Source organism: Amblyomma maculatum, chromosome 3, assembly GCF_055883805.1.
Source record: "Amblyomma maculatum isolate TAMU_Amacu chromosome 3, ASM5588380v1, whole genome shotgun sequence".
NCBI classification, from domain to species: Eukaryota; Metazoa; Arthropoda; class Arachnida; order Ixodida; family Ixodidae; genus Amblyomma; species Amblyomma maculatum.
This window is the reverse complement of record NC_139346.1, coordinates 141,757,649-141,783,948: the sequence shown is the minus strand read 5'-3', so window position 1 is coordinate 141,783,948 and position 26,300 is coordinate 141,757,649.

The following is a 26,300-nucleotide window of genomic DNA, read 5'->3' as shown; positions in this document are numbered from 1 at the left end:
GAGGAGACGGCGGGAAAGGCATCCTCTGATTGGTGCACGCCAGCAAATAACCGGCGATTATCCTCGCTCCAGCGCGAGCGAGCAGCGAGCGCCGCAGAAATATCTGACAGGGACAGATACAAGGTGTTGCACAATTAGACGCGCGCTGTAGAATGCTTCTCCCAGCTAAACCGCGGAATCCTTGCAGTTCAGATTTCGCACAGAAATCACATTTTGTCGCTAGTATTTTTTAATACTAAATTTGTTTGGGGTACTTGCCTGATTCGATCAGAAGAAGCCAGATGTTCCCATCGCCTGCGGCGGCGGCGACGCCAGACAAACCGCTGCCCCAGCGATGGGACTGGTGGCGCCACCTCATGCTGCTTACAACAACTCAAACCTTCTGCCAGAAACGTTCGCCCCCTCTTTTCCTGCTACAGAGTTGTAAGCAGCATGAGGTGGCGCCACCAGTCCCATCGCTGGGGCAGCGGTTCGTCTGGCGTCGCCGCCGCCGCAGGCGATGGGAACATCTGACTTCTTCTGATCGAATCAGGCAAGTACCCCAAACAAATTTAGTATTAAAAAATACTAGCGACAAAATGCGATTTCTGTGCGAAATCTGAACTGCAAGGATTCCGCGGTTTAGCGGGGAGAAGCATTCTACAGCGCGCGTCTAATTGTGCAACACCCTTTATCTGCACCGCGCGCGCCTCAGCTCGCGCCTGACGCGTCACGCATGCGCAGACCGACTCCAGCGTACGTTCGTGCGCGTAGGCGCGCTCTCGGGCGCCCCATGGAGCTGGCCCGTCAGAGGTGCCGCCGACGCCGCGTTCACTGCAGATGTTGCTTCCGCAATTCTACTCTGGATGGCCGTTGGTCAAGCCACAGCCATTTGTTTCTTAGCTTTTCGAGTTTCGTATACATGAGAACAAGATATGGTTTAAAGTGACCTCGTTCCCATACCCTTCAAATATCGTTTATCTCCTTTCTTGTGAATAGACTGTGTCAGATGAGCAAGTCCAATACGAAAATTACATAATAATGCATCAAAGAAGCATTTCTGATGGCTACAGGATGTTCATTTCTCGGTGTATGGTTTTTCAAGGTTTTTTGTTCATTTCGCTATTCCGTTAAGCTTACCATTTCATTCTCAGCTTTCTTTGAATCTTATGGCACACCAATGTGGTATATTTACATTGTCAATTTTAGTGTTTTGGGCGGCTGAAGCGGATACATTAGCCCTCTAATTTTCGCTGATCCCTTTTCTTCGCACCGGTACTTTTCACCAGCGTCAGGACTGCATGTAACATAATAATAATAAATTGGTTCACAGGAAGGGAAAGGCGCAGTAACTGTCACACTTGCTCTGTGGACACCCGAACCGCGCCGTAAGGGAAGGGAGGAGGGTGGGAATGAAAGTGGAAAGAGAGAAAGAGGAGCCGTAGTGGAGGGCTACGGAGTAATTTCGACCACCTGGGGATCTTTAACGTGCGCTGACGTCGCACAGCACACGACGCCTCTTCGTTTCGCCTCCATCGAAACGCAGCCGCCGCGGTCGGGTTCGAACCCGGGAACTCCGGCGCAGTAGTCGGGCGTCTTACCACTGCAGTATGCATTTTCTGGTCGTTATACTTACTTACCCCCCCCCCACCCCGCGCTGGCTCAAGCATGTGTCCATGTGTAACAAAGCGTGCGAGTAGTCCATTTTCTGAAACAGCTTTCAATGGCGAATATAGGTAAGCTAAACAGAGAAGAGCCGTGATATGCTGTCATCATCATGATTTACAGACGTTCATTTAATGGAGATTTTTTTTTCCTGCATTTAGGGCTCTTTGCTCTATAACGCCCGCAGTCCAGCTTCTCCACTAGTATCATCGCACTGCTTTTGCACCAGCGATCATCTACCATTGAAGGAGTGCTGCCTGAATGTGAGGCGGACGACATCATCAACACTTTGGTGACGCATAACCTGTGGGCAACTTTGGGAACCTCGCCATGACACATGCTGTCTGTAAAGAAACATTGCCTCAGTAGGTATGACATGTTGCCTTTGTTTTGCATTCATATATTGACTTTAAATGATCTGCTGGTTTATGCCCTCTCTACCGTTATTTTCTTTTGAGAATAAAAAGAAAGATGTGCAACAGGTTTCATGAAAGCAAAGCTCGTAACTTGATCGGTATTGCTATATGATTTTTGAAGCCTTTTTAAACTCACGCCTTACTTGTTCGGGAGTCTTGCCCACAGTATGCAGAAAATATCCTTCATGACCTTCAGTTCAGTTCAGTCGTTCAGTCGTGTCCGACTCTTCGTGACCCTATGGACCATGTCACACCACGCTTTCCGGTCTATCACTATCTTCCTAACATCTCATAACTTCATCTGCAGTGCCTCGAGGATGCCATCTAACCATCGCGCTCACTGCCTACCCCTTCTCCTGCGACCCTCAACCTTTCCCAATATCAAATCTCTTTCCAGCGACTCATCTCTTCTCATCAGATGACCAAAGTAGCTGAGCTTTAACTTTAGAATTTGACCCTCCAATGAGCAGTCAGGGTTTATGGTCGACAATATGGACTGATTTGATCTTCTGGCAATCCAAGGAACTCTCAAGAGTCTTCGCCAGCACCACAGTGCAAACGCGTCAATTCTTCGGCGGTCAGCCTTTTTCACAGTCCAACTCTTGCATCCATACATCACAACTGGAAAGACCATAGCACGAGTTATACGGATCTTGATTGGCAGACTAATGTATCTGCTCTTTACTAGGCGGTCAAGGCTAACCATTGCTCTCTTTCCCAAAAGCAGGCGTCTCCTAATTTCATGGCTGCAGTCTCCTTCCGAGGTAATCTAGGAGCCCAAGAAGAGAAAATCTGTCACAGCTTCCACTTCTTGTCCCTTGATGCTCCAGGACTTGATAGGGCAAGACGCCATGATCTTTGTCTTTTTAATGTTCAGTTTAAGCCCAAACTTCTCACTCTCTTCTTGTACGCGCATCAGAAGTCTCTTGAGTTCCACTTCACTTTCTGCCATTAAAGTGGTATCATCCGCATATCTAAGGTTGTTGATACGTTTTCCAGCAATCTTCACTCCATCTGAAGGCTCGTCTAGACCGGCCTTCCTCATGATGCACTCTGCATATAGGTTAAATAGGCAGGGCGACAGTATGCAGCCTTGCCTCACTCCTTTCTCAATCGGAAACCAATCAGTAAGACCATGCCCAGTTCTGACTGTGGCCTCTTGTCCTTCATATAGGTTCCTGAGGAGACAGATGAGGTGAATTGGAACTCCCATCTCTTGGAGAGCTTGCAACAATCTGCTGTGATCTACGCAGTCAAGCGCTTTCGCATAATCAATAAAGCAGAAGTAGATAGGTTTTTGGAACTCTCTTGCTTTTTCCATGATCCAGCGAAGGTTGGCAATTTGGTCGCTAGTTCATCTGCCCTTTCGAAACCCAGCTTGCACGTCCGGAAGCTCCCGATCCCCATACTGCTGCAGCCTACCTTTGAGTATTTTCAACATCACCTTGCTAGCATGCGAAATAAGCGCGATCGTGCGGTAGTTCGAACAATCTTTGGCATGCCTTTCTTTGGAATGGGGATGTAAACTGATCTCCTCCAATCCTGTGGCCACTGCAGGGTTGTCCAAATCTTCTGACATAATGTATGCAGAATGTTAACAGTGTCATGGTTGAAGTTTTGAAGCAACTCAGCTGGCATGCCATCAATTCCGCTAGCTTTGTTCTTAGCAAGGCTGGCTAAGGCCCATTCAACTTCACTCTTCAGGATGCGCGGCTCGAGATCAGTAATCACAACCGTCGTATGTTGGGTTTGCACATTCGGGTCCTTCTTGTACAGCTCTTCTGTGTATTCCTGCCACCTCTTCTTTATCTCTGAGGCTTCAGTGAGGTCCTTGCCTCGTGTGTCCTTTATCACGCCCAGCTTAGCACAGAAGCTTCCTTTGATATCTTTGATTGTCTTATACAAAGCTCCTGTTCCTTAATTGGCTGTTGTCCTCAACTGCTTGGCACTGTATGTTCAGGAAGGCATTCTTATCTCTCCTTGCTATTTTCTGAAAATCCGCATTGAGAACCTTGTATCTTTCTCTTTCCCCCAACTCTTGTGCCATCCTCCTTTCCTCAGCTATTTGCAAAGCCTCTTCAGATAACCAGTTTGCTTTCTTGCATTTCTTTTGCTTTGGAACTACCTTAGTAGCAACTTCTTGTATTATATCACGAACATCAGTCCACATCTCTTCGGGCTCTCTGTCTTCTAGATCTAATTCTTGAAATCGATTCCTCACTTCCACAGCATATTCTAATGGAATTTGATCCTGATCATACTTGAAAGGCCTTCTAGTTTTCTGCGTTTTCCTCAATCGAAGCTTAATTTTGGCAACAAGAAGCTGATGATTGGTGCCACAATCGGCCCCAGGCCTTGTTTTTACTGCTTGTATAGCGCTTCTCCATCTCTGCCGGCAAAGAATATAATCGATCTGATTCCTGTACAGACCGTCCGGTGAAGTCCATGTTTGGTTTGGTTTGGTTTGAGGGGTTTAACGTCCCAAAGCGACTGAGGCTATGAGAGACGCCGTAGTGGAGGGCTCCGGGAATTTCGACCACCTGGGGTTCTTTAACGTGCACTGACATCGCACAGCACACGGGCGCCTTGCTTTTCACCTCCATTGAAAAGTTGCCGCCGAGGCCGGGATTCGATCCCGCAGCCTTGGGAACAGTAGTCGAGCGCCGTAACCACTTCGCCACCCCCGCGGGGGTGAAGTCCATGTGTACAGGCGCCTCTTGTGCTGTTGAAAATGAGTATTCGCTATGGTCAGGTTGTTTTCTTGACAAAACTCTACTAGCCTCTGCCCAGCTTCATTTGGCTCGCCAAGACCGAACTTGCCTATATTTCCGGATATTTCTTCACTCCCGACCTTAGCATTCCAGTCTCCTATGAGAATAACGACGTCTGATGATGGGGTGCGGTCTAAAAGGCATTGTAGGTCCGCATAAAATCTATCAACGTCAGCTTCTTCAGCAGTTGTGGTCGGTGCATAGACTTGGATAACTGTTATCTTGAAAGGGTGACCTTGGATCCGAAGTTAAATCATTCGGTCGTTTTTGGGGTTGTACCCCAGCACTGCTTTGCCCATTCTTCTGTTTACTATGAGAGCGACCCCATTCCTTCTCTTGGATTCGTGCCCACAATAAAAGACATAATGGTCGCGGGAGTTAAATTCTCCCATTCCGGTCCACTTGAGCTCGCTGATACCCAAGATGTCAATGTTCAATCAGTCCATTTCTCGCTTGACGACATCCAGCTTACCTTGCGTCATAGATCTTACATTCCATGTTGCTATGTGATATATCTCCTTGCAACATCGGACTTTCCGGTCGCTTCCCGACACATCCACAACTGAGCGTCCTTTTAGCTTTAGCCCAGCCGCTTCATTCGTCTTGGAGCTACTAGGAATCGCCCTTTGTTCATCCCCAGTAACATGTGGGACGCCTTCCAACCTGGGGGGCTCATCTCGCCATATCATTAATGGTATTGTGACTGGCCATAGGGTTTTCTTGGCAGGAAATACTGGAGTGGGTTGCCATTACCTTCTCCAGTGAATCACATTTTGTCAGAACTGTCTGCCGTGACCTGTCTATCTTGGGTGGCCCTACACAACAGAGCTCACGACTTCATCGAGTTTCGCAAGCCCCTCCGCCACGACAAGGCAGTGATCCATGAAGGGGCTCATGACCTTAGCAGTTCTTTCAAAGTTGGTGCTATATTTCGCTGCTTTGAGTGAACCTGTGGTGTAATGCCACAATGAAAGACATAGCTTATGAAATGACGAAGTAGTCATTTAAGTACCATTCGATTTGAGAGGTGTAGGGGCTCTAAGTGAGAATATTGTTACACCGACTTGATTATGTTTGCATATTAAGAAATCGCAGAAAGCGAGTATTGAGGTGCCAGAGAAGAAAGCCGTTCAGTATACCTCAGGATATTTGCCATCCACTCTCCCTTCATTACAGCTGCCCACACTGTGTGTATATGTTCACACTGACAAGCAGTTACTGATCGCTTGTACATTGCTGATTGCTTGCGCCAGCTCAGCCTGTGTAGATATAATAATACTTGACCTAAATCAGACTATTTACTTTGCTCAAAGCCACAATTATAAATAGTTCTCTCTCCCCAAACCATCGAGGTTTGCCATCAGCTTCCCTATTTACTTTATTCGCAGCTGCAGTGAAGTTATTGTTTAATCCGAGTGCAAGACATTTATTGAAAGGATAACATCATGAAGTACTCAATTTTTGTCATTTTTGGAGAACATTTTGTTTATTGTTTTTGCGTGTGCTTGTGAGTTCGACAAACATGAGCAGGCTTGCTAACAGTGCACGAGGAGTGGGCTGGCAAGGCAAAATATTATTAATGCAGTTGCCCATTCAGGAGTGCGTTGCTTGCGCTCTTATTGCACATATATGTGTGCAGCTTTGCCTGAACAGATGCCGGGGTTTCCCCATAATGGATGACAGTGGTCTTGCCACCACCTCTCAGAGGTACTGCCTCTTTCCAACTATACTTGCCCACGACGAACTCACTTCTCCGACTTCAAATTTGTGATACTCAGGGACAAATTTCTTTGCGTGACAAGTGACGCCATTCGAGATGCAGCATACATCACTGGCTCTTCAGCTTCATTTCAGGTTGGTTTCAGCCCCTTATATTGCCTGCTCACATTTCTTTATCTGCATCAACTTGCTACCTCTGCCAGACCAAATAAGACCTATAAACCTTTGCCATACTCCTGCAATATCTGAATGCTAGGCGAACAGAATTATGCCAGACTGCTTTTGTACTCTTAATAAAACCAGAAATGATCCCCAATTTTTTTTCTATTGTCATTTCTGGCTAAGTGATGGCTTAGTGAATCACCGCATGATAAAGCAAATTAATAAAATTTGGAGGACGCTTAAGCTTCGCCTTCAAGAGTGGAACGCGATAGCGTTATTGCACCTCGTTCGCACCGCACACTCATTCGCTGGGTATGCTCTTGAGTCACACAAAGACATAGTTTTCATACTTCTAAGTGCACTCGGTGTCTCGGAGGGAGAAAGCCGGGCAGCGATCGTCCTCTATCTCGCTTGGGAGCACCACGCAGAAGCATGATTCTCGGAAGCAGCTCGGCACACATCGCAGGGCACGCTTTCCCAGCAGAAGCGCTACGGCGCAGCGATCACGTCAGAGGCGTCCGGCATCAGACGCTGCACCTAGCAATCGCGCTGTGAGCGGAAAGAGGAGCCGCGTCGCTTAAACACCACTGTTCGAGTGACGCAGGCTGGATGTTGGAAGAGGAGAGAGCGAGAAAACTTATTAAACGCAAGGGTATTGGGGCATCCTCGCACCGGTACCCGCCCTAAAGGGAGAAGCGGGTGAGCGAGGATAGTGATCTAAAGAAACGAAAGACGCTTGATTCTACAACCCGTGAGGGTGCACGGCGAAACGTCAGGGTCGAGTGGCGCGTCACGTGTCGGGGCAGCGCCACACATTGCGAGGAGGGGTTCTTCTGTGTTTGCCGCAACATGGCTGTGCATGTGCGCAGAGCGCAGAAGAAATGTAGCGGAAACGTACTTCGCTACTCGTGTAACTGCGACTTCTGTAAGTAACATGCTCATAATTACCGATATACACCGCAGTATAACGTTCTACGGCACGTTTCTAAGGCAACACCGCATTCACTAGAAGCGCTTTTGTACCGCTTTCAAGCATCGAACTCGTGGCTGAGTGGTAGCGTCTCCGTCTCACACTCCGGAGACCCTGGTTCGATTCCCACCCAGCCCATCTTGGAAGTTGCTTTTTATTTATGAAGTGCATGCCGGGATTTATCGCTCACGGCCAACGCCGCCGACGCCACCGGCTTTTCTACGACACTAGCTCCTTAACGTTACCGCGTTAAAATTGTAAGGGCATTGAGGAGTCACGCATTGGAGCACCCACGTGGATCGTGTGCAACTAGGAGCCCGTGTACTGTGCGATGTCAGCGCGCGGTAAAGATCCTCAGGTGGTCAAAATTAATCCGCAGCCCTCCACTACAGTAGCTCGGAGCCCTTTCTCGCTTTCCACTTTCACCACTTTCACTCCCACCTTCCTCCATACCCGACCTCGGCGGCTGCGTTTCGATGGAGGCGAAAAGAAGAGGCGTCCGTGTGCTGTACGATGTCAGCGCACGTTAAAGATCCCGAGGTGGTCGAAATTACTCCGTACCCCTCCACTACGGCTCCTCTCTCTCTTTCCACTTTCACTCCCATCGTCCTCCCTTCCCTTACGGCGCGGTTGAGGTGTCCACAGAAAAGCGAGACAGTTACCACGCCCTTCCCTTCCTATAAATGATTGGTTGGTTGGTTCACAGGAAGGGAAAGGCGCAGTATCTGTCACACTTGCTCTGTGGACACCTGAACCGCGCCGTAAGGGAAGGGAGGAAGGTGGGAGTTAAAGAGGAAAGAGAGAATGGGGAGCCGTAGTGGAGGGCTACGGAGTAATTTCGACCACCTGGGGATCTTTAACGTGCGCTGACATCGCAGAGCACACGGACGCCACTTCGTTTCGCCTCCATCGAAACGCAGCCGCCGAGGTCGGGTTCGAACCCGGGAACTCCGGCACAGTAGTAGGGCGTCTTACCACTGCACCACCCCGGCGGGGTCCTTCCTATAAATCAATCATTCCGTTCTCTTACGACGCGGTTGAGGTGTCCACATAGCAAGTGTGACAGATACTGCGCCTTTCACTGCCTATGAACGCATTATTATTATTATTATTATTATTATTATTATTATTATTATTATTATTATTACTATTATTATTATTATTATTATTATTATTATTATTATTATTATTATTATTATTATTATTATTATTATTATTATTATTATTATTATTACCAGTCACAACTTGTCAATCATCGTGCATGCTGTATTTTATTGTGTCCACCTGCTGCTGGAACCGAAGAAATGTCAGCGATCCAAAGTAAGATAAACAAGATTTATTTGCATATCACTTGTATACAACCCACTTACACCTAACAATTGAGAGAAAGGTATTGTAACAAGTGGTAAGAAGGAAAGTAGAAGAATTAAGGATCTGCTTCCAGAACTGATATTCCACCTTAACTTATGATGAACGCATTGGCGCTCAGAGAAGGAATGACAGTTGTTACGGTGGAACAATAAAAATAGGGCACCAAAGCGGCTAGGAAGGATACTGGCAAGCTCACTCGGGAAATGAAATATGATTTTGGTTACACAGTTATGTGCTGCACTTGCACTAATCTCATTGCACTAATCACAGTCTCATTAAAAAAGGCAAACTCAGTCCCAGTTGTTAGCTCACTGAATAGTCTGGCGGTACCGAACAATTTGTTTTCGTTTTTGCTCCCCTAGCTGTTTCAATATCCTGTCCGCTCTAATGTCTACGGAGACCAGCATTGCTGTAGGGTCCGGCCTGCTGGCATTTGTAGCAGAATGGTCCTCGTAGACTTCATCATGGATGAGCACAACTAGTCGAGCTTTCACCGCGGATCGGCATAATGGCCCGCAGGCTCAAAGGCCACACCCGTTCTATCGCATCGCAGCGGGTTTCCAGCAGACCCTAAACTTCGACCAACCCGAGGTGGGCGTAGACGCGCTGGATGCGGTTCCACCGACGGTAGGTAGTGAGATGGTCGCCAGCTTGCGACTCAGCCCGGGCGATCAGATGGCCCGCCAGGGGGCGAACGGAGTGTGGACGCTATTCATATGAGCTCGGCATTGTCGCAACGTGCACCTGAGAAACTGCCGACACTTCTGGGACGCTACGACTACCTTCCTGACCAGGGGGGGAATTCTGTAACGCTCTCAATTTCGCTCTCAAGTTGTAGAGCGTGACGTCAAATTGACGCGGCTTTCACGTGACCTTAAGACGTCAATCGTGACGGATTACGGAATCGACCAATTGCCAGCGACTCGTAGCATGACTCCGCCCCAGAGGTCCCCGTTCCGCGGTCGTGCCTACTGCCACACATTTGTCGCAACGCTAGCCGAGGCCGACGAGGGACCGTCTCCTAAGTTTTTATGCAACGGCGCAGTTAATACGCAGTAAATAAAATTAATAAATATTTATTCTGCTGAGGAACTGTATTTACAACTAACTAACATGAAGCATAAGGAGATACGTTTTAAGCTTCGCAATTAAATTTGCTCTTCAGTAACTTTTTGTCTCCGCGAGGGCACGCTGACGGTGTCAAAGAGTGCACATGGCGGCATGGTAGAAAACAGCTGATTCTCCGGCTGGTTGTTTCTTTTCACGTTTCGTATAAAATCGAGGTCCTGCGTGGATGCCGTTTATAGCCGCAGGAATTAGATTGAAGGCAGTGGACCTGTATCGGTCAACTTGCAAGTAGCTTTGGGCTGAAACTCAACGGAAATAGCATGCTAAGGTAAGTGCGTGTTGTCATTCGGCGCTTACCATCAATGGTATCAGCGGTGAACGGTTGACACTCGACTGTCGCGCAGTGTGGGATTGTTTACTTTTCTATGGGAAACACAATATGACCGGCAAGCACATAATGCAGGAAAAGGTAAAGTTCTCTGGCTGCATGATCGTCTTCGTATGCAGTTGGGGCACATAAATTACAGGTTTGCTAGGATAAAGATCGCGGGAAAAAGGACGAGCAGAAGTCTAGTTCTTAATATGTGCTGTAAGTTGTTGCGCTGCGCTGAACCCGCACGTATATGCTGTGCACATTGGGTAAACTGAACGAGAGGTGGAGATTCCCTACTATTCCCTGACTGTATAAAGAAATTCCCTGGTCGCTATGAAAATATCGTCCAGGGAAAATCCGTTATATATTATTATTATTCGAAATGGCGAGTGCAAAGAAGAAGCCACGCATGTCATACAAGCAGGAAGAGATGCTTGTGGAGATGCTGGAGCAGCAGCCGGCGTTGGCGCGCGCAGCATCTGAGCTGACGCCAAGTTTGACGACGGCTCACCGGCGCGAGCTATGGGAGGTGATCGCCACTGCTCTGAACAACGAGGGTCCGGTGGTTAAAACACCGGACCAGTGGCGACACACCTGGCACGTGCTGGCGAGCCAGCGACGATCTGAGGCGGCACGGCTCCGTCAAGCGTGCGGGTGAGCCTGTCAACATCGCTCTGTGAGTGTGTGTGCCGCTTAACTTTCCTTTGCGTATTCTATTGCAGTGGCACCGGTGGCGGCGAGCTCCCGGGCCTGGGCGGCCATGTGCTGTCGCTGGTCGGCGTCGTCAGTGCGACAGGCACTGGACCAACAATGTTCCGGAAGCAGGTGCGTAAACTCCCACAAAAAAAAAATGGAGCTTTAATTGGGACGACCAGTCAGATTAAATTGGTTCTGCCAATTCCAAATGGTTTGTCCAATGGATCGTGTTCAATCCAACTGGTTTCTTCACTCCCAATTGGGAACTCCAATAGATTTCTTCAATTGCACTTGGGATCCCCAGTTGGTTTCTTCACTCCCAATCGGGACGCCCGTAATTCACTCCCAGTTTGGAGTCACGAAGGTAATTGGGCTTCCAAATTGGGAGTGAAAACAAATTGGGCTTCCCATTGGTTCTAATTGTTCCAAAGGAAACATTCCCAATTGGGAAAGTCACGTCAGTGATATCCTATGCACATCTATACATATCTCTATAAAGAGGTATGTCAGGCATAAATAAATAACTGCATAACAGAAATGTGTCACTGCTGTACTTGATAGCCATAGTGCCGTTTCTGATATGTGAAAAGTTTACTGCTTGCTGATACTTGAGTAATGCGCTGTAAACACCCACAGGATGAACTTCACGTTAGCGCCTGCGTCGCCATTCTTTCTTGCAGAAGCAGCCTCGCCCACCACCTCGTGTGTCGGTAGGCAGCCAGCCAGGGACGAGCGGCCTGCCTGCTGAGACAAGTTCGCCTGGCGGTAGGTGGACTATTCAAACGTTTGATGTTTGACGTATACTTGGGAACTTGTGTGTACTACTGACCTCATCCTAGTGTAGTGTTTCGTACCCTCTGCTGCTTTGTGGACTGTGTAAACAAATAGCAATACCACTCATACACAGCAACACATCAGAATAGTGAGAGGTCGCACAGTCTTGATGTGCATTTTTTTATGAGTATTACTATTATTTTTTACAGTCTATTACAGTGTGGGTTTGCTCCTGTACCAGATATAAGTTTCAGTTTGAATACACGTTGGCACGAGTTAATGTGCACCAATGTCAGGTTGGGCGTCTTCTTCATGTTCAGTTTTTTTGTATGGATGCATGTTGCATATTGTAATTACAGCGAAAGTAACCTGAAGTTCTGCATGTGTTCCTAAATTTTTGTTGGTGTCTCTTCTGTCTGTATTATTCCTTAGTACAGACTAGACATTCTCTTTACCATGGAACAGTATGTACTTTATTGAAATTATCCACTAAACACCTGTGTTGCCACTGATTACTTAATGCAGATGACAGCTCCGAGGCACTGCTGTCTGAGGAGGAGCTCCTTGAGCCCTACTCAGAGCCGATTCCTCGAGACGACATAGGAGCAGAGATAGAGGTGGGAGAAGAGGCGGAAGCAGCAGCTGAAGCTACACAGAGTGTGAGTTTGTCTGCTAATATAGAGGCTCCAGGGTGCATGGTTTGCGAAATTCTTGGAAATAATAGTATTTGCAAGAACATCCATACTGAAGCAATCATTTCACATTGGTCACAACAGTTGTAGTCATGTTTGCCATTATGGCATGTTTTTTGAAATTTTTTTTAATCTTGCTACAAGGCCAGTGATGTCTCCTTATGATTTGCTTAATGTCCTACATCGCATATACTGCAGCAATTTTTCAATCGTCATATTGTAACGTAACGTTACAGAGAAGGCGCTCTGGCACCGAAGAACACCAACAGCCAATCAAGGCAGCACAAAAGCGCAGCACCGTATTGCTTCGTCGTCTTTTCCGAATCGCCCGTTCAAATCTTCGTCGTCTATGAATGGCATGTGTCATTGCCCCCCTTCTTGGCAGCATCGCCTCGATGCTGCAAATGCTGCCTGATGCGATGAGCTGACAGATAGTATGCTAGGTTGGTGTGGGATACCACAGCACAAAACGGGGCACCATCAGTTTCAAGAATAGTCAGCGGGGCGATCGTGGTAGGGTTTCATCCGGACGACGTGCACAATATCAGTGAACTTGCGTCGTCTGCGGCTTGAGGGATCTTGGGTCGCGGATTCAACTTCATAAGTAACGTCGCTGAGGCAGCGGAGGACACGGTATGGGCCGAAGTACCGACGCAGCAATTTTCAGAGAGCCCACGATGACGAACGGGCGTCCAAATCCAGGCATAGTCTCCAGGCTCGTAGGCAGCGAAGCGCCGTCCCTTGTTGTAACGGTCAGCGTCTAGTTGCTGTTGTAGGTATATGCGCTGTCTTGCCAGCTGCCGCGCTTCTTCCGCACGCTGAGTAAAACTAGCAATGTCCAGGTCAAGCTCATGTTCGTCGTCGGTGTATACGGGCAGCATTGTATCCAATGGAGTGGTCACTCGACGGCCGAAGACAAGCTCGAAGGGTGTGAGCCGCGTAGTCTCCTGAAGTGCCGTATTATATGCGAACGTGGCATATGGGAGGATTTGATCCCAGGTCTTATGCTCTATATCCACGTACATAGACAGCATGTCGGCCAGAGTTCTGTTTAGCCGTTCCACCAAGCCATTAGTTTGCGGGTGGTATGCTGTGGCCCGTCTATGGCTAGTATGTGTAAGGTTCAGTACAGCCTTAGTCAGGCGGGCCGTAAAAGCTGCCCCGCGGTCGGTAATGATAACAGCCGGAGCGCCATGACGCAACACGATGTCGTGGACAAAAAACTCTGCTACTTCGATGGCAGTTCCATTTGTGAGCGACGCGGTTTCAGCATATCGGGTGAAGTAGTCTGTCGCGACAACAATCCAACGCTTTCCATTAGTTGACTTCGGGAAAGGACCAAGAAGATCCATTCCCACTTGTTGGAATGGAGTTTGCGGTGGAGCGATCGGCTGAAGAAGTCCAGCTGGTTTCACGGGTGGAGTCTTTCGGCGTTGACAGTCACGGCAGGTTTTAACGTAGGATCGTACTGAAGGTAATAATTTCGGCCAATAGTATTTCTCCCGAATTCTTGCAAGCGTACGACTAACTCCCAAGTGGCCGGCGGACGGTTCGTCGTGACAAGCGCTCAAGGTGTCAGGCCGTAGGTGCGTAGGTGTACTACGAGTAGAAATGTCTCTCTTGATCTTTCAAAATTGCGCTTGTAGAGCACTCCACTTCGTTAAGCGTATGACTGCAAGCCACGACGAAAAACAAGCGGTACTCTACCACCGCGTCCTTCCAGATAATCGATGAGCGGCGCCAGCTCCGGGTCCTTGCGTTGAAGGTCAGCCATATGGGATTGAGTAATGGCCCCAATAAAGGGAAACTCGTCGGCGTTTTCTACTGCGGCGGAGTCCAATGGCGCGCGTGACAAGCAATCCGCATCTTGGTGTTTATGTCCCGACTTATAGACAACAGTAACGTCATACTCTTGAAGACGGAGGCTCCAACGAGCTAAGCGTCCAGACGGGTCTTTAAGGCTTGCCAGCCAGCACAAGGAATGATGGTCGCTGACAATACGGAAGGGTCGTCCGTACAAATATGGTCGAAACTTGCTGATGGCCCAGATTACCGCAAGGCACTCCTTCTCCGTTGTCGAATAGTTCGCCTCTGATCGTGAGAGTGTTCGGCTCGCGTAGGCGATAACCCGTTCTACTCCGCCTTTCCACTGAATGAGTACCGCGCCGAGGCCAACGTTGCTGGCATCAGTATGTACGTCTGTTGCGGCGTCTTCATCGAAATGGGCGAGTATTGGGGGTTTGTGTAGGCGGCTTCTAAGCTCCTGGAAGGCTTGCTCTTGATCGTCTCCCCACAGGAAGGGTATGTCATCTCTGGTTAGTGCTGTCAGTGGTTCAGTTATCTTAGAAAAACCTTGGACGAAGCGTCGGTAGTATGAACAAAGACCTAGAAATCGTCGAAGTGCCTTTTTGTCGGTGGGACGTGGAAAATTTGACACTGCGGTAGTCTTCTCGGGATCAGGGAGAACGCCCTGTGCACTGACAACATGGCCCAGAAAGCGTAGTTCTTTGAAAGCAAAGTGGCATTTCTCAGGCTTGATCGTTAGTTGCGCGCCTTTGAGTGCTTGAAGCACGATGCGCAACCTGTCCAAGTGTTGCTCGAATGTAGGCGAGAAAATAACAACATCATCTAAGTACACCAAGCACGACTGCCACTTGAGACCTGATAAAACCGTGTCCATCATACGCTGGAACGTGGCCGGTGCAGAGCAAATACCAAACGGAAGCACCTTAAACTCGTATAGGCCGTCGGGCGTCACAAATGCAGTCTTATCTCTGTCTCTCTGATCCACTTCGATTTGCCAGTATCCGCTTTTGAGGTCTAATGAGGAGAAGTACCTGGCATCGCGTAGTCGGTCGAGGGCATCATCAATCCTGGGCAGCGGATAGACGTCCTTTTTGGTCACGTTATTTAACTTTCGGTAATCGACACAGAATCTCAAGGTGCCATCTTTCTTTTTGACAAGGACCACTGGCGACGCCCATGGACTCGTCGAAGGCTGGATCACGTCGTCCGCAAGCATTTCATCCACTTGCGTTTTAATGGCGTCACGTTCCTTAGGAGAAACCCGGTACGGGCGCTGGCATACCGGTAACGTGGTCTCATCGGTGATGATGCGGTGCTTGGCGACAGGAGTACGACCGACCTTCGAGCCTGTGGCGAAGCAGTCTGCGAAATCGCTCAGAAGAGCCGAGAGAAGATTCCTTTGATCGGGCCTCAAGTCGGGGCTAATTTTAACGGTTTGCAGAGCATGACAAGGTGCGGCCTCTTCTTTAGGGTTCGTTCCGGCGGTGCATAAATGAGGTAAGGCAGTAACATCGTGAAGGACGGCAACAGTCGTGCCCTTGGCGAGATGCCGCATCTCCTTAGCAAAATTTGTCAGGAGGACAGTAGCACAACTGTTCTGGAGTTGTACGAGTCCTCGAGCAACGGCTAATTCCTTCTCGAGTAGTAGCGGAAGGTGCCCATCCGCGATGCCCTCGTAATCGTGGAACAAATCATGCTTTACAAGAACCAGCACACTAGAACGTGCCGGAACCCTCACGTCATCGTCGACTATACGCAAAATGTTCAGACCCGGATCTTCGTTTTCCATGCGTGCCACGGCTCGTTTCGTCGAAAAGGAAACACGCGCTTCTTTCAGGTCAATGACAGCGCCGTTGGTCTGCAGGAAGTCTAGACCAAGGATCAAGTCTTTCGAACACTCAGGAAGCACGATAAATTCTCCGACATAAACAAAAGCACGGATGCCGACCCGCGCTGTGCACTTGCCTGCAGGTTCAAATAAGTGACTTCCCGCCGTACGAATTTTCGGGCCGGACCAATTTGTCAAAACTTTCTTCAATTCTCGGGCGAGACCACGGCTCATTACAGAATAATCGGCACCAGTGTCGAGTAACGCGGTGACATCCACTCCATCAATCGTTACACACAAATCGGAGGTAGTATGCCGGATGCTGTCGCTACCTGACACAAGTGAAATCTCGTCGGGTCGGCCTGATGATGACGGAGGATCTTCACATTTTCCGACATCAGCGACCCTGCCTCCGAAGGTCGCTGGTATTAGTTTTCCCGGCCAGGGCTGGGAGAGCGGCGTCGAGAAGAGTGGGGACTTGTCGAACGGTTGCTCGTCGGGGACGTAGACCGACGCTCTTGGTAAACGGATGTGACGGGGTACTGTCGCGCTGCAAGGTCGCTTGCAATCTCAGTAGGCCGTTCTGCATTCCGAGGGTAGAGGCCCTCCGAGGCGAAACCCCGCATGTTGACGCGGCGATACGGGCACGCCCGGTAAAGGTGACTGGCTTCACCGCAATGATAGCACAGGGGCCGACGATCCCGGGGCTGCCATACTTGACTTTTACGGGGTGGCTGGTAGATTGCCGGAGGGGAGTAGCGAGGCTGCATGCGGCTCCATGTGAGGTGCTCTATGCGGGGACCCTGCGGCTCCATTGCTGGAGCTGCGGCGTTGATACTATGGTCTGGCGGGGGAGCCTTACTCAGGACGGACGCGTAGGTGGGCCTCGCGTCAAACGTCTGGTGAGGAACGCGCTGCTGGGGAACAACGTCAGCAACTTGCTGAGCTGCCATACGCACCTCGTCCCGGACGACTTCAGCCAATGAAGGAAAAGATGCTGTGTTGCAAGGCATCCGGAGCGCTTGCAGTTCCTCCCGCACGACAGACCGGATGAGATTGCGTAGTGAGTCTATGTCACTGCCGACATGTACAGGGGGTGCGTCGGACCTAATGATGTTCACGTCACGGTTGTACGGACGGGCTCGGTGTTGCAGCGTTGTCTCCATGGTCGCTGCCTCGCTGAGAAACTCCGCCACAGTGCGTGGTGGACTGCGCACCAGTCCCGCGAAAAGTTCTTGTTTAACGCCCCGCATCAGGTGACGCAGCTTCTTATCTTCTGGCATTTGTGGGTCTGCACGGTTGAAAAGGCGTGTCATGTCCTCAAAGAACATACGCACGCTCTCGTTCTGCCGCTGAATGCGCGAGTGTAGCGCAGCTTCTGCTCGCTCCCGGCGGTCGGCGCTAGGAAACGTGGCTTTGAAATCACGACAGAAGGCTGCCCAGGATGGGAAGGAAGCCTCATGGTTTTCAAACCATGTCCGTGCACACTCTTCAAGAGCGAAGTACACGTTGTGGAGCTTACGCTCATCAGTCCACCCGTTGTAACGAGCAACTCGCTCGTAGTTCTCAAGCCAGTCCTCGGCGTCCTCGAACACGTCGCCATGAAAAGAGGGGGGTGTTCGCGGCTGATGACACAGAATGCGGGTGGGAAGCCTGCTCTCAGATGTCATTGCAGCAGGTTCTACCGCCGTCTGAGGGTGCGTCGTCCTGGTAGCGGCCGGAAGGGGTCCGAAATCAGGGGGCTCTCCACGTAGGCGGCGGCCGAGGCGTTGATGTACGGGGGTAAGCTCCGTATTGACAGGTTGATTATGCAGGACTGGATCGATACCCAGCACCTCCACCAGATTTGTAACGTAACGTTACAGAGAAGGCGCTCTGGCACTCTGACACCGAAGAACACCAACAGCCAATCAAGGCAGCACAAAAGCGCAGCACCGTATTGCTTCGTCGTCTTTTCCGAATCGCCCGTTCAAATATTCGTCGTCTATGAATGGCATGTGTCAATATCACTTACTATGAGTCCTTCTATGTGGTAATGCGCCTGTGTACATTAATAATCATTACATTAATAAGTCCTATAAGAATTTCACCACTTTCTTGCACAGCGTACTGCATCGTATGATGAGTATACATTCAGCCTGTTTTGCTTTCATAGGTGCTTGGCCCTTCCCTCCCTCAACCTGGTGCACCCGCTGGGTCTCGTCCGCCGTCTCAACCGAGCAGACAACCATCGAGGCAGCAGCAGCCGGATGAGGTGCAGGAACTGCTGCTGGAGACGCGGCTCTCGCGTATCGCTCAAGAGACGCAGAACCAGCAGCAGGCGGCATTTTATGCACAGGTCCAAGAGGTAAGTTTAGACTGAGCCTACCAAATTTCACCTGTCATAAGCTACTTGCTGTACGCGCTGTAACACAAGTACATTCTCCATTTCACACCATAGCTTACCTCTTTATTACTGTGTCTTGTGGAACGTGATGTAGTGTATCTAATATTTATAAATGTGAAAGTGAAGTGAGTCCTGCATATATACTTAATGTAGAAGTTTGCAAGAAAAGCACCCTTTACTTGCAGAACGAAGTTGCTGCAGCTGCTGACCGGGGACGCCTGCTCGCTGCAGTGCAGGGGCTCAGCTCCGATATGCAGGACATCGGGGCCGCCATTCGAGACGTCGGGGCTGCTGTGCGGGAATGGAGGACGGATGTCATACGCCAGAACGATTTACTCGTTCAGCTTATGACGTCCGTCCTCGTGCTGCTGCGCAACCAGCCGCAACCACCAGCCTAATTTGTTGTGTAGTTTTTATTTATTGTTTTTTTTTTTCCTTTTGGAGTGCACACAAGGTGTGTTTTTTAGTAGTAATTTTTTCCCTCTGTTTAACGTGAATTTGTTCTGTTTGGTTTGTGGTGTTTAATGTCTCAAAGCAATTTGTGCAATAATAAGCGCCGTAGTGGAGGGCTACGAGGTAATTTCGACCACCTGGGGTTCTTTAACGTGCACTCACATCGCACAGCACACTGCCGTCTTGTTTTTCGCCTCCATCAAGAAGGGCATTCGATCCCACATGCTTGGCCGCAGCCGACAAGCTCCGTCAGCACTGCACTACCGTGGAAGAACAGTTTTGTTATTGCTTTCTCCTGCAAGGAGCATGCACATGGGTAGTCTTTATATTGTTTCTTGTTTGCTCTGCAGGACACAGAAGGTATACACAGTTGTTTTTCACCTCTGTGGAGTGCACAAGGTGTGCAGTGTTTTTTTTTCCCTTCCTGCGGGATGCAGAATGTTTGCTGTGTACTCCATGCTTATTTCCTTAGCATGTCGTCATTTTGAACTGTGGAGTATTTTTGTACCAAGCTCTTCTTTAGCGTGTCCTGTCGTCACAGAGTGAACAAGCGACTTTCTTGTTTTGCCTGTATCAAAAACGACCACGAATGGACAGGGGTCCACCAGCTATGCAAGCGAATGTAGCTGCTCAGCCACGTCGATGGGGCGTTCTGTGTAGTGCATACCAATGTTCATGGCTATGTTATATGCTGTGCTTTCTCGTGATAGCATCTACTCACATACTATCTGTGATGTTTACTAATTTGTATAACTGATGACATCTAACCACGCTACACTGACTGCGCACTACAACTCGTCATATGTTATGCATTGTTTAGCAGCAATATCATTGAATTGCTGTGCTGTTGACCATTGACGAAAACTTCGTCACATGACAGCATATTGATGTCTTTATCTGTGATATTTACATATTTTATACATTGTGCAGGTTTTCAAGCTTTACGAAATCTATTGTAGACAATGAAAACTTAATGAAGACGAATAATTTCTTTGTTAAAGGACGCTACTTAGCACAGCATTCGAGGGGAGTTCCTCTCTGCTGCGTGGAAACAGGGTATGTAGGTTTTAGAAAGTGTGTATGTACATGTACAGTGTTGAACCGCACTCAACTTCCCTTAACACAGAGATATGTAATGAAATGAGGTAAACATATTGAATGTTCGAATACCACATTTCAATATGTATGAGTTATAAAATTTCTATAACACTGCCTCAAGCTGTCCTAAATATCATATTGGGTTTAGTCTTGTCATATTTTTTTTATGTGTCTGCATGACAGAGGATCTTTGTAATTTGTTTCCGGTGTCGTATGACATATGTGGTCAGAAATGTTGCGATAAAATAAATTTGTACTGCACTAGAGTGAGCTCTATGAAATGCTTCATCGGTACTTTGATTAAAATGAGTGTTAGAAACATCTGCTGGCCTTTTGAAACTGTTTTATCCATAAACTTGGCATGGACACACACACACGCATCCATGTGCACACATCGTAGAACACACGGCTGGCGAGCCAGGTGGGTCATCGCGAGCATCGGCGTCGGAGAGTGCACGAAGACGTGTTTGAATTGCCGGACAACCAGTTTCGACGACTGTTTCGATTAGAGGAGGATACTGCTGTGTGGCTGTGTGAAAAACTCTCTGATGAACTGGAAGGCTTGCAAATGAGTGTGTTGTCAGTGAAGTGGTGGCTGGTGTGGGCATTTGCTTCAGAAGCTAGCAGGCACGCAAAGATGGTCCAGTGGTCTGCATGGGTATGGCTCGCTGTTGGAGACGCCGAAGCTGCCGACGGTGGTGCTGTGGCCTTCGGAATAGTTCTATGATGTCCCTTCTCACAGCTTGCCCCTGCACGTAGGTTAGCCGGGCGCCAGGTCCTGGCAGGTAACCATCGGGTAGCGGCCGACCATTGCTGTCGTACCCAGTGGCGTCCTCGTCTGCTGGCAGGGGGGCCCCCAGGCAGAGGTTGTGTAGTGCGACACATGCTCCAATGATGAAGGCTGCACACTCCGGCTGGTAATGGAGCGTCCGGTACCTTTGCAGGCACCGGAAGCGGCTCTTGAGCACGCCAATGCAGCGCTCCACCACAGATCGCATAGAAGCGTGTGCAGCATTGTACATGCCCTCTGCCGAGGTTTCGCTTGGGTGTCCTGCCACTGGGGTGAGCAGCCATGGCTCTAGTGGGTAGCCGCTGTCTCCTGCATAACAAAGTAGCTTAGCCATGCTCTCAGCATGCCTTAATTATTCAGGTTCTTACTAAGTAGCCCAAAGCCAGGCTATGTCAACCATGACATTTAAGGACATGGAAGCAATGCCTGACTGCCAAGCTTAAACGAGACCCGCAGTAATGTAAGCGTAGGAACTTCGTTCTGTCATAGTTGTGTCATGAAGACATTACAGACAGCGACACTGCCCTATGTCTGGATGCCGGCCGAGAATAAATTGCATTTGTCACTGGAGTGTGTGCGGCAGTTCGCTTGCTCGCATTCCCCTGTTCCATGTGGGAACCAAACGTTACACTGCTATTGTGAATAGTTTGGTATTTCATACTCAACACAAGCGCCGCACACAGGTCTGTTGTCTAGATTTCTCGGTAAGTGATTAACATGCATTTCAGCAATGTTTTGTACGCTATGTGTTTGTTCATGCTGCAGTAACAAAAACAAAGAATGCAAAATACACGAGGCGAGTGTATTCTACTATACCGAGCCTTCATTACTACCACGAGTCATTCACGTACCCGTTGTACATTACGGCCGGTGCACAGTGATTTGGCTCGATGTACAGGTGTAAGCTAATGGCCGATAACGGTTGTTACTGCTTACCGAGGAGAAATTCCCCTCTGTCCAGCAGGCCATCTTCAATGTCCTGGTGGAGCCAGCCATACCGCCACACAAAAGCGTCGTGGCACGAGCCGGGGCAGCGTGTGTCGATGGCGAGGATACGCATGTTGGCATCGCAGACCTGAGAGAAAACAGGTAAACCACAATATTACTTGTGAACATCCGCTGTCAAATTGCGGTCAATAACAAAGTAGTAGTATACTCACAATAATGGCGTTCACAGCGTAGTAGCCCTTGCGGCTCCAGAAAGCTGCCTTGTGACCAGCATTACCCAGCGGCGCCGCGATGGCAACGAGCGTGCCGTCAACACACCCAACGACGCCGGGGATACTGCCAAGGCGAAGGTAGCCCTCTTTCACCGCCGCCTTCTCTTGGGGGCCTTGTGGAAATCCCACCCAGCCGCGCTCAGTGCCAACCTTCACTATCGCCTCCGCCACCCGATGCACACAACGGCTAACCTGTGGCTGGGACAGCCCAATGTAGACCTCGTTGCCGATGGCTGCTTGAAAACCGCCGGTAGCAAAAAAACGCAATGCACACAACACCTGCCGCCGCACTGACACCGCGCTCGCTCGCAATCCTCCTAGTTCATCAGCAAGTTCGTCGCACAACCACACAGCAGTATCCTTCTCTAATCGAAACAGTCGTCGAAACTGATCGTCCGGCAATTCAAACGCGTCTTCGTGCACTTTCCGACGGCGGTGCTCGCGGTGGCCCAACTGTCTCAGCCGGCGTATGGCGAAATACACGGCAGCCATTTTCGCTCTACTCAGTTGACTGGTTTTGGGGTTACCTCGTTTCGCTCACAATTTCAGTCAATATTCAGCTCATGGGCAAGAGAGAGAGAGAGAGCAGAACTTTTTATTGATTCCAGCGGATGAAGAGGCTCCGGCCCTCCGTCGCTTGGGATGGATGGCGGGTGCCCCGCCTCAGACGCAGGCCGGCAGACGTTGTTGGCCGGCGGCGTCCCAGGCCAGCTGGATGGCGGCTAGCTGGAGCTCAGGGTCCGAGCAGCGCAGCATGGTCTCCCAGAGTTGCGGCGTCAGATTTAGACCCCTCCCGGGAGAAAAGGGGCAGTCCCAGAGGATGTGTTCGAGGGTCCCTCTCGAGTCACAGTTTGCACACAATTCAGATCTTTCTCCTGGGAGCATACGGCTCACCAGGAGCGGATGCGGAAATGTCCCAGTCTGAAGGCGACGCCAGGCGACGGCCTGCCTGAAATTTAGGGTAGGGACTGGCGCAGCAGCCACCCGTCTACTGAGTCTATAATAATGCAGAATTTCTGTGTAAGATTTGGCACACTCTATGGTCCCCGCTCCAAGTCCGCCCTCTCTGCCGCCGGCTCGGTGGTAGAGCCCTCGAGCCATGGCATGGGCGGATTCGTTGCCGGGAACGCCAGTGTGCGATGGAGTCCAAATCAGCTGTATAGTTCTCGAGATTGGTGATTGCTGTAATATTCGAATTGCCTGGGGAGCAATAAACCCACGACTGTAATTTCGTATGGCAGTTTTGCTGTCGCAGATCACGAAACCCGCCTTTGTCTGGGCGCAGGCTAGAGCTACAGCCACTTCCTCAGCTGCCTCAGGAGATCTAGTTTTCAGGGTGACCGCGGTGATCGGTCTACCCGACCCATTCGATACCGCTGCAACCATAAAGGAGCTTGCCCCTCCGGCAGCATCTACAAAGGCTACTTCCTCCGGCGGCAAGCGGCTAAATTTCCTACTGAGCATTTGAACTCTTTTTTCCCGACGCTCCGTATGGTGTTCGGGATGCATGTTTTTTGGCAGCGGAGGTATCCATAGCCTGTCCCGTACAGCCATGTCTATTTCAGATTTTGTCTGAGCGCCTCCCCAAGTGTCGATGCCCAGTTTTTCTAGAATGGATCTGCCTGCGGTGGTTAGGCGGAGCCGTTCTACCTGTGAAGTGCGTACCGCTTCCGCGATTTCATCCCATGTGTTATGGATGCCCAGTTGCAGGAGGCTAGCGGTGGAAGTACAGTGCGGGAGTCCAAGGGCTCTTTTAATACTTGTGCGGATGAGGCTCTCTAATTTCTGTCGTTCTGCTGCCTTAAGGAGTAAGTATGGCGTAGAATAGCTGATTCGACTAATGATAAATGCCTGGATTACGCGCAGAAGATTTTTTTCCTTTAGTCCTCTGCCTTTACTCGAAACTCGGCGGATGAGGCTAACTGTTTGAGATACATGCCGCTCAAGCTTTTTAATAGTTTCTCCGTTGTAGCCGTTATCTTGGAGAAGGAGACCTAATATACGGATCTGCGATACCTGGGGAACTTGATGTCCTTGTACCGAAATCTGTATATCCACTTTACGCTCTTTCCGCAGGCACCGTGGATTGTAAATTAAGAATTCTGATTTTTCCGGCGAGCATGTAAGTCCACGTTCTGCTACAAACCGCACGATCGTGTCCACCGCCTCTTGTAGCGTGTGTTCAATTACGGCATCGCTACCCCGGCTGATCCATAGTGTAATGTCGTCAGCATAAATACTAAAATTTAAATGAGGGTAACGTCGTAGTTGTTCTGGTAATTTTGCCATTGCTATGTTGAAGAGAAGAGGCAAGAGTACCGAACCCTGAGGAGTACCCCTACTGCCCAGAGGGAAAAGTGAAAATGTGCTATCGCGAAATTTAAAGCGGGCACTACGCCCACTCAAAAAGTTTTTGATGTAGTTATACGTTTTTGTCCCTACATTCAATGCTGATAGGCCGTCCATGACTCCCTGGTGTGAGATATTATCAAATGCCTTCTTTAGATCGAGGCCAAGGATGGCCTTAGTATCTTTACTCTTGGACCGGATAATGTCATGTTCCAACTGGACCATGAGGTCCTGAGTCGAGAGATGAGAGCGGAAGCCTATCATTTCCCGCGGGAAAAGGTCGTGTCTATCAATATATTTGGTGAGCCTGGTTAGGATAACATGCTCTAGTAGCTTTCCCAAGCATGATGTTAGCGATATTGGCCGTAGATTGTCTATCCGAAGTGGCTTACCAGGCTTGGGTATGAGAATAATGTCAGCCGTTTTCCACTGCTGAGGTATTTCCCCTTTCTCCCAGCACTCCTGCATAAGCTGAGTTAGTGCGGCTACCGATTGGTCATCCAGGTTTCGCAGCATTTTATTAGTGATACCATCTGGGCCCGGTGCCGTGTTGGTTCTAAGCCGAAAAATCTCTGCTCTTACTTCTGCCGTGCTAATAGGGGCATCAAGCTCATCATTGGCGTCCCCTAAGTAATCGGGAAGGGGCATCCTGCTTGTATCGCTAACATACAAGTCTTGCAACTGTAGAAAGAACTTCTCGTCATCTCCTGGAAAGGAGTGTCTAATCTTCATGAGGTTAGTGCTTACTTGAGCTTTCGAGCTCTCAGGGTCCAGAAGGTGACGAAGAAGTCCCCAGGTCTTAGGCATGCTCATATTATTCTCCATGTGTTCGCATCGATCCCCCCAGTTTGCTCGCATAGCTTGAAAGCGTAATCTTCAATGGCCTTATTATGCCGAGCTATCTTGCGCCTTAGGTTACGATTCCACCGCTGCCCCTTAAGTCTCCTTTCCATTCGTTCCTTTGCCTCCCACATGCGGAGAAGACGACTATCCACTAAATCCGGAGCGTTAGCGTCATCGAGATATTTAGTTGCTGCCTTGACGTCGGACTTTAGTTGTGCAACCCACGTGTCGAGGTCGGTTATTTTTCCTTCATTGTCGCCTGTCCTGTTGTCCCGAAATTTGTCCCATTCCACTATCGCCGGCTTTGCACGACGTTTGGGGCCGAGGCCACCCCCAAGTTTAAACGCGATTATGTAGTGATCGCTACCGAAGTTCATGTCCGTGTTGTTCCACTGGGGACTGAGGGTGCGCCTAGATAGTGTGAGGTCGGGGGATGTGTCGACGCTAACACTGTTCCCAATTCGTGTCGGACAGGTAGGATCTGTATGTATAGTGTACCCTAGGTCTTGTATATCCTCCCACAACTGCCTCCCTTTAGGGCAAGGTGTACAGTATCCCCACGCAGGGTGTCTTGCATTGAAATCACCCATAATCACTAACTGATGTTCCCCGCTGACTTGCTCTGCTTTCCGGAGCAAAGTCCTGAATCTGGCCTTGCGCTGCCTCGGTGAGCAGTAAATATTGAGGAGGAAGATACTGGCCCTAGGACTGGTTCCCAGGATAATCTCCACAAAAACACTTTCTATCTCTGGCGATGCGAGGTCGTGTTGCACTGCTGCCATATTTCTTTTAACTAAAGTTGTCACTGCCGCCCGCTCCCCCTTATCGCTGTGGAATGCTTGGTATCCCGAAAGTTTAGCCGGGCCCCCGG